Genomic DNA, 10435 nt, shown 5'->3' on the forward strand with positions numbered 1-10435 from the left:
AAATTCTTGTCAAATTACTCAAAAAGAACAAATACAGAATAAAAGGGGGAGGAGCCCAAACCGCTCTCAGGCCACATAGTTAACTCGTACCTCGGCCAAGTGGCCAATGCGCGGGTGTCTTCCGTTCTTGAGGCTACTTATGACAGGGAACTATGTTAATAGCCTGCTCATTCTTTGGTTCCTCGTGTTTTGCTGAGCGTTGTTTGTAGTGCCTTACTCCCTCGCCTGCGATCGGGCTGTTGGATTGTTTCTCCCGGTTGTTTGTCCGCTGTGGGGCGCGGGTGCTGGCGTCGCTGGGGCTTGGGTGGGTGTTGCTTTCGCCGCTGGAGGGTGGTTGTTTATGCCTCCCGGGGTGTCCTTCTGGGTTCGGTGAGTGTCTGGGGCGGGGGCTGTGGGACTTCGCGTCGTTTTGGGGGTGTGTCCTGTCTGTGCGTGTCTCTTTGTGGGTTGTCTCCGTTGGGTGTAGTGCGGTCTTTCGAAGGTTGGTTTCTCTGGGTGCCACTCTGGCTCAGTCCGGGCGTCTGTCCCTCCCCTCTGCCGGTGGCTGCTGCCTGCGTTGGTGTTGTTGGTGTCTTGGTGCTGGGGCTGGGCGTCCTGCCAGTCTGGGCGGTCCCTGGTGGCCGCTTGGGGGCCTTGGGCTGTGGCGGCTGGCCTTCCGGGGGGGTGGGTTCCGACCCGGCCTTGGCTGCGGCTGACGTCTCCTTGGCCGCGGGCTGTCCGGCCGCAGCCGCGGCCCGAGTTCTTGCGTCGCCAACGTTGTTGTCCCTTGGACATTCTGCTCCTGCGTGCTGGTGCTCTTACTTTACGTCGCCTTGGTGGTCTCTCCCGTTCTATTCCGCCAGCATGATGCTGGAGATCTCACAGGTTCACACCTCACTCGCTCTCATTGCGGGAACTGGGGCGTCACTCGGAGTCACACGCACAGCCCACGGGAAAGACTGAGTCAAGGCATAAAAGGGTAGTCGTGCTTGTAGGCTGTGGTTGACGATCACGCTTGCTTCTTTCTTCCCACGGTGGCGCCTGGTGGACCCTGATCGCAGAGCGCCTCCCAATCTCCACGTGGTTGTGGCATAGCTATTGGCTCTGCTTATCGGCTTGCATGGGTTTCGCGCGTTACCTCCCTTACTAGTGCGTATCACTGATCCATCCCCACTTTTCTTCTCATTCTCCCCGGGCGGCTATACACGCCTCGACCCTTGTTCCTGTGCTGGTCTGTCTTCTGGGAGAATGGGGAACGTACCCACTCTGCACGGCTGTTACTCGCTTCTTCGTTTCTACATCACAGGTGACCTCCGGAGGGAACGTGCACGTTTCTGGCGATCACAGTATAATTCTTATACCTCCATAGTATGAAGGATGCTCTACTCTACTCTTCATTCACCATAGGCGTTCATAGCCAGTCTACTTGCAATGCAAATCAGTTCTAAAAAATACTCAGGAATAATCTCTCCCTTCTTTCCTACTTCAGACGGAGAATGTCATTACTACGATTACAATACTCTACTCTACGCGATCCTGCTCGAGGTATTTGCCATGTAAGTGAGATACGTTCATACAGTGTGTTATTAATTAAATGGACTATCGATAGGCGAAATATATTCTAGGTCGGTTGTGTGCAGGTTCTCTTATCGTCTAGTTTGGTGGATCGTCGGCGTAGCGATTCTCCGCGCTTATCTGGGTGCTTCTGGAAGTGCTGTCGTGAGGCCATGTGATCTCGTCGTATCTGCTTCATACTGCCCTGAGGGATCGGTGCGATATTAGCTAGTCTCGCACTCGCGACGACCTATGAGATATTGGGACATGGAGGATAGTAAAGACTTTGGAATATCAGTGTTTATTTGTTAATGGTATGGGCAATGCTTGTATTCTGTTGAAGTTTTATAGATGTTGGCAATCTTTTGTTGTTTGGCATGTATATCTGTCTCTCGGTTTTTTATTATTCCGCATAGCAGTGGTGACTCTATGGTGTTTTTTGTATTTTCTGGCTTGCATTCTGTAATTCATGCTGTGGTACGTTTTGGCTGCCCGTTTTTCACACCGTATGGACTGGACGTTACTCTTGTCGTGCGAGTTAGTGTCATTGTAGCTTGTGTCGCTCGTGCGTGAGCAGTACTCAGGGAATTGTTCACGAATATTCGATTCTTTGCTTAAATGGCTTATCATGGTCTAGTACTCGATGGGACACGAGAAGCTTATAAGGAGTTGGCACTGCTGGCCAACATCGTTCGTATTCGGAGTCAGTCAGTGTGTGTGCCGTTTGTACGCAACTGAAAATAAAAAGGTTGATCACATTCATCAATTAGGTGTAAACGTCATAATGGGCCAATTATGGCATGGCTCATCGAATTGATAACTTCATCTATTGGTATAAGCTGGGCTTTGGGACATCTATATTTGCCAGTATGCAGACCCAGACATTCGGAGATTGGCTGATAAGTGCTATAATGCGGACACAATATAATAGAAGAAATAAAAAGGAATAGAAAGCATTTGGCTTTTGCATCTTTCTAGCGCATGGTTATGACACGCGGTGATATCACACATGGTTGATTCACGGATAGCTAGGAAGACTAACACCATTCTTCGTGTCCTGCCTCTCAGAGAGTATGTGCCTCTGCCGCGCGTGGTCTTAATTTCCTGCTCGTGCTGGCGACAGAGTCCTAGGTGTTTAGTTAGTTCGGGCGTATTACTGGGTAGTCGTTCTGTTGGGCTCACGTTTGGAGGTTCGTGATGGTTGCCTGCACAGTGTTTGGTCTATAGGATATATACTCTTTTGTTGTGTGTGTTTTCTCTCTGCTTTTGGTCTTTTTCTCCATACAAGGTGGAGGTTGTTCGGCAGGATGTCTGTTTGTATTAGGCGTTTACTTTTTTTCTCCATGGTCTTGACGGCGCGGGTTCTCTGCACCGTTCTTCTCCCTCTGTTTTTCTTTTCTCCCTCGTCTTGTCTTGCTCAATTCATGGTTCGCCATAGTCCCTGACCATCGGCCACCACGCAGGTCATGTATGTCGGGGTGTCGCAAGCATAACAATATACATATAAGAAGTGAACTAGACTAATTATAAGCCATCACCATAAGTGCCGTGTATTTATACGTATACCAAGCACCTTACCTACTAGTGCCTAAATGGATCCCAAAAGGGCGTTTACCAATAATGCCGTCATCACGTGGTCACAACTGGTTGGATGGTGTGTGAAGGAGATAGACATGCTACATTGTAGCGACACGAGCACCTCCGGGGACGCGGCTGACAGAGGTCGAGGCTGGTCGAGGTGGCTGCACACTGGCCACCTCTCGAACAGGCAACAAAAGTAGCGCAAAGGGGATGATCAGTGGGCTTGGCCAGGCACAACAACCGAGACTTGTCGGATAGGCTTGGGCTGCAGCAGGGCCGACAGCACCTTCCCAGATTACAAGGCGATACTCAACTCTTGAGCCACGGGTCGCAGGCCCAATAGTATAGGTCAATCAAAATGGACCAAATATGGCTAAGGCGCAATGATGACTCCATTGATAAATATACCTCTAAATTATAAACTCAATGGTAATAATACAGTATACAAGACATTCTGATGGCTAAGAGATCCAAGGGACAAAAAAACCCCAAACAAACACAGGCGACGGGAAGGACGGCTCATGGGGGCGCCTCTGCCACTTACGAAGTTGTGATTGCCTTGGCACGAGGCCACTGTGGTGGGATGGCGAATTTTTTAGCACGTTGGACCTCTTCTACTTCGGTGGTTCTTAGTAACCTGGCCGAGTGGACACTCGAGAGAGACGTACGCTGAATTACTCTTCCATCTCTACGAACACCATGCGGTTTGTACGAAGTTACTAGGACTCGCACGTCCTTCGGGGGGATTGGTGGCCGGTATGTTTTCGCAAGCAGCCCAACGCCCGAGCTTTCACCTGAGAATCGAGACCTTGTGGTAGTGGACAGCAGGGATCAGCCACTTTTTCCGTCTTTCTTCAGAGCTGATCTGGGCGATGCTCACTGGACTCGAGGCGAATGTCTGTCTTGTCTCGAAAGGTGGGGGTATTAACATGTAACAGAATACGGGAGGTGGTGACGTGCGAAATTCTGGTCTGCGCATGCCTGTCTCGGACAGCGTGTGATCGCGTGCGCTGATCGGGTTGGTCCGTGTATCTGTGTTTCTGATGGGTGCCTCTTGATTGACTGAAGAGGGTGGGTCGGAGTTGGATTAGTGTTCTGCCACAGTCAACGACGCGCGTGTCAGTGAGCTCTGGAAGTAGACTTGCTTATCCGGGGCGGGCCTCGTATCATCAGAGAAGCAGAGCAACTAGCACAAGGCTCAGGCCTTCTCACCTCGGCGACATTTGAGATCTTGGAGCAAGTGTACCGCGCGGAGATCCGACTCAATCAAGGTTTTGTGGGACGCATTGTAAAACAGCAGGCAAGGTGGCGTTTTTGTCTTTGGACTCCATGTAACCTGTCGGTACAATGAGGTCGTTAATGAGACTTTGCAATCTGAGGTGATTGGTGGTAAGTCCTGCTAGAGTCACAGCGCTTCTTCAGCTAGCAAGGGTGTCTTTCTATCTTACATTGTGGTGTTCACATTGTTGTTTTGGTGTTTTTTGGAGTCGTTCTGTGGTTTTTTTAAGCTCATTTGCACAACTGTCGGATTGTGTATGTGTGAGACTTCAGAGGTCACGAATAGGCGGGAACCTCTTAGGTTTCGTTGCTGTCGGAGAAGTGGGACGATGTGTGTGGGAGAGTGCTCAGTTCCCTGACGCTTATCCCTGGCATCCAGTGAGCTGTGACTTAGGCATCGCAGTTGGCCCAACCGCCTGCGTCGCTGACTGCTGGGTCGGGTTGCGATAGCCTTTCTGGGAGATCTTATTGAGTGTAGGTAGCTCGTAGGTATAGAGGGCATGGAAGAGGGAGTGGGGATAGCGCGTTTAATCTTTTGGGTCTCTCTGGTGTTATGCTTTGCCGTCTGATTGTGGCTGGATGCTGTGGGTCCTATATGGTTAGCATGCTCATCATTTTGACGTGAAATCTCCTTGCGGGGTTGGAGGAATCACTAGACAGAGTTAGAGAATGGGAGGCTCTAATTGAATTCATTCGCTGCATAATTATTGACGTGTGCTTTGTGATAGTTGGAGCCACGGCGCAGAGTCTTAAAGGAGAAAGCAACACTGAAGACTGTTTATATAGGGTATCGCAATCTTGGGCCACTAGGCACCGCTTTTGCGGACACTACTCCAGTGCGCGCAAGGGATCAAACTATCTGCGCAAGCGCATGCGACTGGTAGCGTGCTATGTGGAGCTCGATACTCTGAATAATGTAGAATTCTGTATGTGGGGTTCTACATTGAAACTTCTTATAGTGGAATCACTGATCACACATTAGGTATCTTAAGGATTTGGTCAGCGGTTAAACTGCAGAGAGCACCTATACCACCATGACACTCACAGGACATTTGATGCGTTGGGATAATAGACCTTATATACAACGGATACGCAAATGTGTGTATAGTTTGTCATAGCATGAATGAATGGCATAGACTGGTTCTAGTGATAGTCGGGTGCTTCTACTTGAGTAATTGCTCATGCCTTATTAGATGCGCTTCTTAATAGTGTTTTGGTCTATTGAGAATTTCGTAATATTTAATTTCTGTTTTTTTAAACAAGAGCATAAAGATAAGTTTGATGTAGTGCGTACTATTGCCACTGTGGTCTAATGGCTAGACTAGACTGCTGTAGCTGTATATTCAATTTGATACGGGTAGGGCGCTTGTTTTTACGATATAATTCTTATAGGCTTAGATGCGAGTTGTTAACAGGAAAAAAAATGAATAAACAATGAATGAATTTTCTGAATATTTTAATTAGAGCACACACTGTCATATGTGGTTCATAACTTGTTAATTGGTGTGGTTATAGGCTTGGGATTGTGTAAAAGGAGATTATCAATTTGTTCTTCTTATCACTACAGACTGTTAACCACAAAGAGAAATATATAGTGTATATAAGTCCTTGGCTAAACTCTTCATCACGCTGAATCAACTATCTGAGTTTACGGTGGCTCAGTAAACTAGCAACAGTTATGCGAAAGATAGGATGTTGTTGCTGATTTAGGTTTTGCTGAGTAATGTATTATTGTTACGTCAGCACTAGTTGGTTAAGTTGGTTATGAAGTGGAAGAATAGAATGGCAATTAGTGACTAACGCGCCAGCTGGTGATCTGATGTTGCAGGTCTTTGTTTTTGCCACTCACTAGCTCATTAATTAGTCTAGACTTGTGGTAATCTGGCTGGTTCTGCTTGGTAGTCATTAGTTGCCAGCTAGGAAAGGAGCAGCAGAGCCCATGAGTTGGCGAGGGCAAGTACAAGCGGAATCTGTCGGGTCAGTGTTGCACATCAATTGTCGTCCATAACTATTCGTGTGCTCTAGCTCATGTTGCACGGTGACGACTCTAGCACTTATAGGTACTCACTATGAACGGTCACACAGTTACACTAGGCAGTCGGGACGTCGCAAGAATATTGCCGTTCAAGATATCCAGCATCAGCCTGGACTGGAGTTACAGTGTTGGCCAGTAGGGTCTGGCCTACGAAGTAGCACTGTTGATGGACTCATGGAACACTGTCAGAATGAGCGGTCGTTACACCTATGCAAAGCAGGTGTAGTGACTACCAGAGGTCAAGCTTACGGTCATTTCTCTACAGCAATGATAGATGTAGAGAGCAGTTAAAGTCGTTGTTGAAAGATTAGAGGGAGCATTGGGTGGCACGACTGTGTATCGATAGACGCGAAGGGCAGTTAGAACAAAACATCGATAAGTTTAGCGCATTGATATGGTCCCCTGGGGTGTAGAAAGACGGACGAGAGGAGGTATTTGAGCTTCTTATGGTACATCAAGGCCGCGGAGCGGACGGTGGAGGAAAAACTCATAGTAATATTGGTTCCAAATCACAATTTAAAATCATAACTGCAGGGGTTATACTTTGATCACTTATCCCAACTGTTTTGATAGGGAAAATAACAGAGTGCATTCTGGAATTTAGCGTGTTACTTATGCGGGTCTACGGGCAATATTGAGCCACTATGCTACATGTCAGACCTTTGAAATTGGGGTGTTGTATGCAGCATACAGCTACATAGTATCGTTGACTCTGGGTAATTTTCTGGCCTACATGTCTCCATGGCAGTATACAATCTCAGCATCTGTCCAGAGGCCAGCAAGGTCGGTATAGTATAGAAGCGCCAGTGGATGTATTGGGACAGCCATGTCGCTCCAGACGCCAACCCGCGGAGGTTCTTGAACTCCTTGCACGCAGCATCGATCGAAATATAGCTTATCTGGGGTTGCTCTAGGTAGGCTTGCATCTCTGTGTAAGCATACTTTGAGGCTGGATTGGAGTTAAATGTATGATGACAAATGGTCCAGCATGCCAGGATAATCATTCAAATAAGTTCGCTTTCGTTTTGGGTAGCATCAACAACCAATAGTTGGAATGTCGCCGGACAAGCGGATGTGGTGTTAATCAGGATCACTCATGGTCCATGTTGGATAGACCACGTTCCATGTCGATTTCACTCTCATCATAGATTTGTCTAGGCCTGTTCACCTCGTAAACTACGCCAATCGGGAGCGAGTTTTGGCTATAAATCAGGCTACGACCCGACATACTGGCACGTTCGGCATTTGGCAATTGGGCCTAATAGTAATAGCATCCAGCAGCAGGGCTAATCACTTACACGGAATAGAGTCGTCTAACTTGTCCCCCTGTCGCAGCATAAACAAAGACCCGATCAGCCATTGAAGCTAGCTTATACTATATCGCACCCATGAGGATGTCTGTTCACATCGTAGTTTGGTGTTACTGGCTTGAGATTAGAACGCGCTGTATACTGCAGTGACTTGTCTTCGATTCGTTCTTGTCTGTCCTCTCAAAGACAGAACATGTTAGAGCTTTCTTCCTCCAAACACGACGAGTTGAGTTTATACCAAAAAGTTCTACTTTGGTTTCATCTGACCACATGACATTCTCCCAATCCTCTGCTGTATCATCCATGTGCTCTCTGGCAAACTTCAGACGGGCCTGGACATGCACTGGCTTCAGCAGCGGAACACGTCTGGCACTGCGGGATTTGATTCCCTGCCGTTGTAGTGTGTTACTGATGGTGACCTTTGTTACTTTGGTCCCAGCTCTCTGCAGGTCATTCACCAGGTCCCCCCGTGTGGTTCTGGGATCTTTGCTCACCGTTCTCATGATCATTTTGACCCCACGGGATGAGATCTTGCGTGGAGCCCCAGATCGTGGGAGATTATCAGTGGTCTTGTATGTCTTCCATTTTCTGATGATTGCTCCCACAGTTGATTTTTTCACACCAAGCTGCTTGCCTATTGTAGATTCACTCTTCCCAGTCTGGTGCAGGTCTACAATACTTTTCCTGGTGTCCTTCGAAAGCTCTTTGGTCTTGGCCATGGCGGAGTTTGGAGTCTGACTGTTTGAGGCTGTGGACAGGTGTCTTTTATACAGATGATGAGTTCAAACAGGTGCCATTCATACAGGTAACGAGTGGGGGACAGAAAAGCTTCTTACAGAAGACGTTACAGGTCTGTGAGAGCCAGAGATTTTCCTTGTTTGAGGTGACCAAATACTTATTTTCCACCCTGATTTACGAATAAATTCTTTACAAATCCTACCATGTGGATTCATGGATTTTTTTTTCACATTCTGTCTCTCACAGTTGAAGTGTACCTCTGGTGCAAATTACTGACCTCTGTCATCATTTTAGGTGGGGGAACTTGCACAATCGGTGGCTGACTAAATACTTTTTTGCCCCACTGTATGCCTAATAATATTTTTTTTAATTGCGGCCATTGCAGTCCAAGGACAGAGACAGTACCAGGGGCTGTATCAAAAGGCGTGACTAAAACCAAATGTCAAACAAGACACACTCTCGAGAGAACTGCTCCTCGAGATCAGTACTGTTTATTCAGAACAGCTTTCCAAAATCATGACTCTACTATAGGGATTTAACCAGAAGTACACACAATCATTAGTTAGACTGATGAATACGGTAGGTACGACATAATAATTCGTCAAAGCACCCCTAACGCGGCAGGCTCTGAATCGCTGATATAGTGCTTGCTACATGATAGCACAAGGCATGCCGCTTACTTTTGCCATTTACGAAGGCCAAGGCGGGGACTTAGTTAATATCCGTGTATGATTTTGAGGTGTCTCACACAAGTATTACAGCCAATCAAAGAGGAAGTTAATGATAAGCTACGCATGGCCTCATTTGCTTGCAGCAATAGCCTTGTCGCTCAAGAACCTTATCACGGGTGCGTTCCACAGAGATATGGAATCACTGTCCATACATGCATTAGTGATCACGGCTTCTACTCGGGTTTTCGTGTAAGCCAGGGCGAAGCTTTCCTATAGTTATGGGCCACGTTTTGTCTACCATAAAACATTGGTCTTTTTCTATATGCTTCACTCATTGAATTGCTATCATCTTGTACCATTCTCACTCTTTTGACTGATTACTCACAGATGATCACAGGAATGATGAAGTCCAATAAATGCTTAACAGCACCGCACAAGAACTTGACCCTTAAGACAAATTGCTTAATACCACTAGGTCAAATTATCCATGGACATGTATACAAATGAGGAAGACATGTTGAATTACGGTGATATCTCTTGCGATATCGAAACTATGTCTCCAAAATGGTTGGGGACGTAAGGAAGGGTATGTGTGTTTCGCAACCGTGCTCCTTCAGGAATCTTCCCAGCTTCTTTTTGTTTCTCGTGTCGCTCATTTTCTCCCTCCCTCCACCCGCTCCACGTCTGGCCGTCCCCCACATAGTCTCGTATTTCTCCTCTTGCTGCTTGCCCCTATCATTCTTCCTCTCCCTGTTCACTATCTCTCAACTTCCAATCATCTACCAACACCTCCGTCATATACAGTGACAATTTTACAAACTCTTTCACTGATTCCAAAAAATTTTTAGATTTGTTAACATCAATCAGACCTTATGTTATTTCTTTTACAGGATTGGAATCATAAACCGTACAAACTCACATACTTCGTGTTTAAGTTGTAGGAGTAAGGAGAGAATATCTGTACTTTCTTTAAAAGTTTGGTAATGGCTATCACCCTCCTCATTGATACAATTCAAAATTGACACACTTTCTCGGACATGTCCTACTGGATTCTCCGTAGTTTTCGCGCGGTGTTTATACGGGTGGCAATCCCGATCGTTGATCTCTCCCATAGTCTAACAGAACCGAGCTCTGATGTTTTGAGGCCTTACTACGTATCGGCATTGACAACGGTAAAGTGCACCCACACAATTTCACAAATGCATGGATCAACATCTATTCACATTATCACAGAAAAAGCTCAATTTCAATCTTCGTATCTTCGTTTCAGTGACTAAGAAATCGGTCGT

At 46.8% G+C, this 10435-nt stretch overlaps 1 protein-coding gene across 2 annotated transcripts in view; it reads right to left on the reverse strand.

The window, feature by feature from the left end:
• The window catches only part of LOC102303373 (transient receptor potential cation channel, subfamily M, member 7), a 43051-nt gene extending 42963 nt beyond the window's left edge, over positions 1 to 88 (reverse strand). For both annotated transcript variants that reach the window (XM_042218789.1, XM_042218786.1), the window contains exon 1: positions 1 to 88. This exon is cut by the window's left edge and continues 4179 nt beyond it. The gene's annotated coding sequence lies outside the window, so the exon portion shown is untranslated.
• Positions 89 to 10435: the final 10347 nt, after the last annotated feature.

This window comes from Haplochromis burtoni, unplaced genomic scaffold (assembly GCF_018398535.1).
Source record: "Haplochromis burtoni strain Fernald_Lab_line unplaced genomic scaffold, NCSU_Asbu1 Contig_2, whole genome shotgun sequence".
NCBI lineage: Eukaryota > Metazoa > Chordata > Actinopteri > Cichliformes > Cichlidae > Haplochromis > Haplochromis burtoni.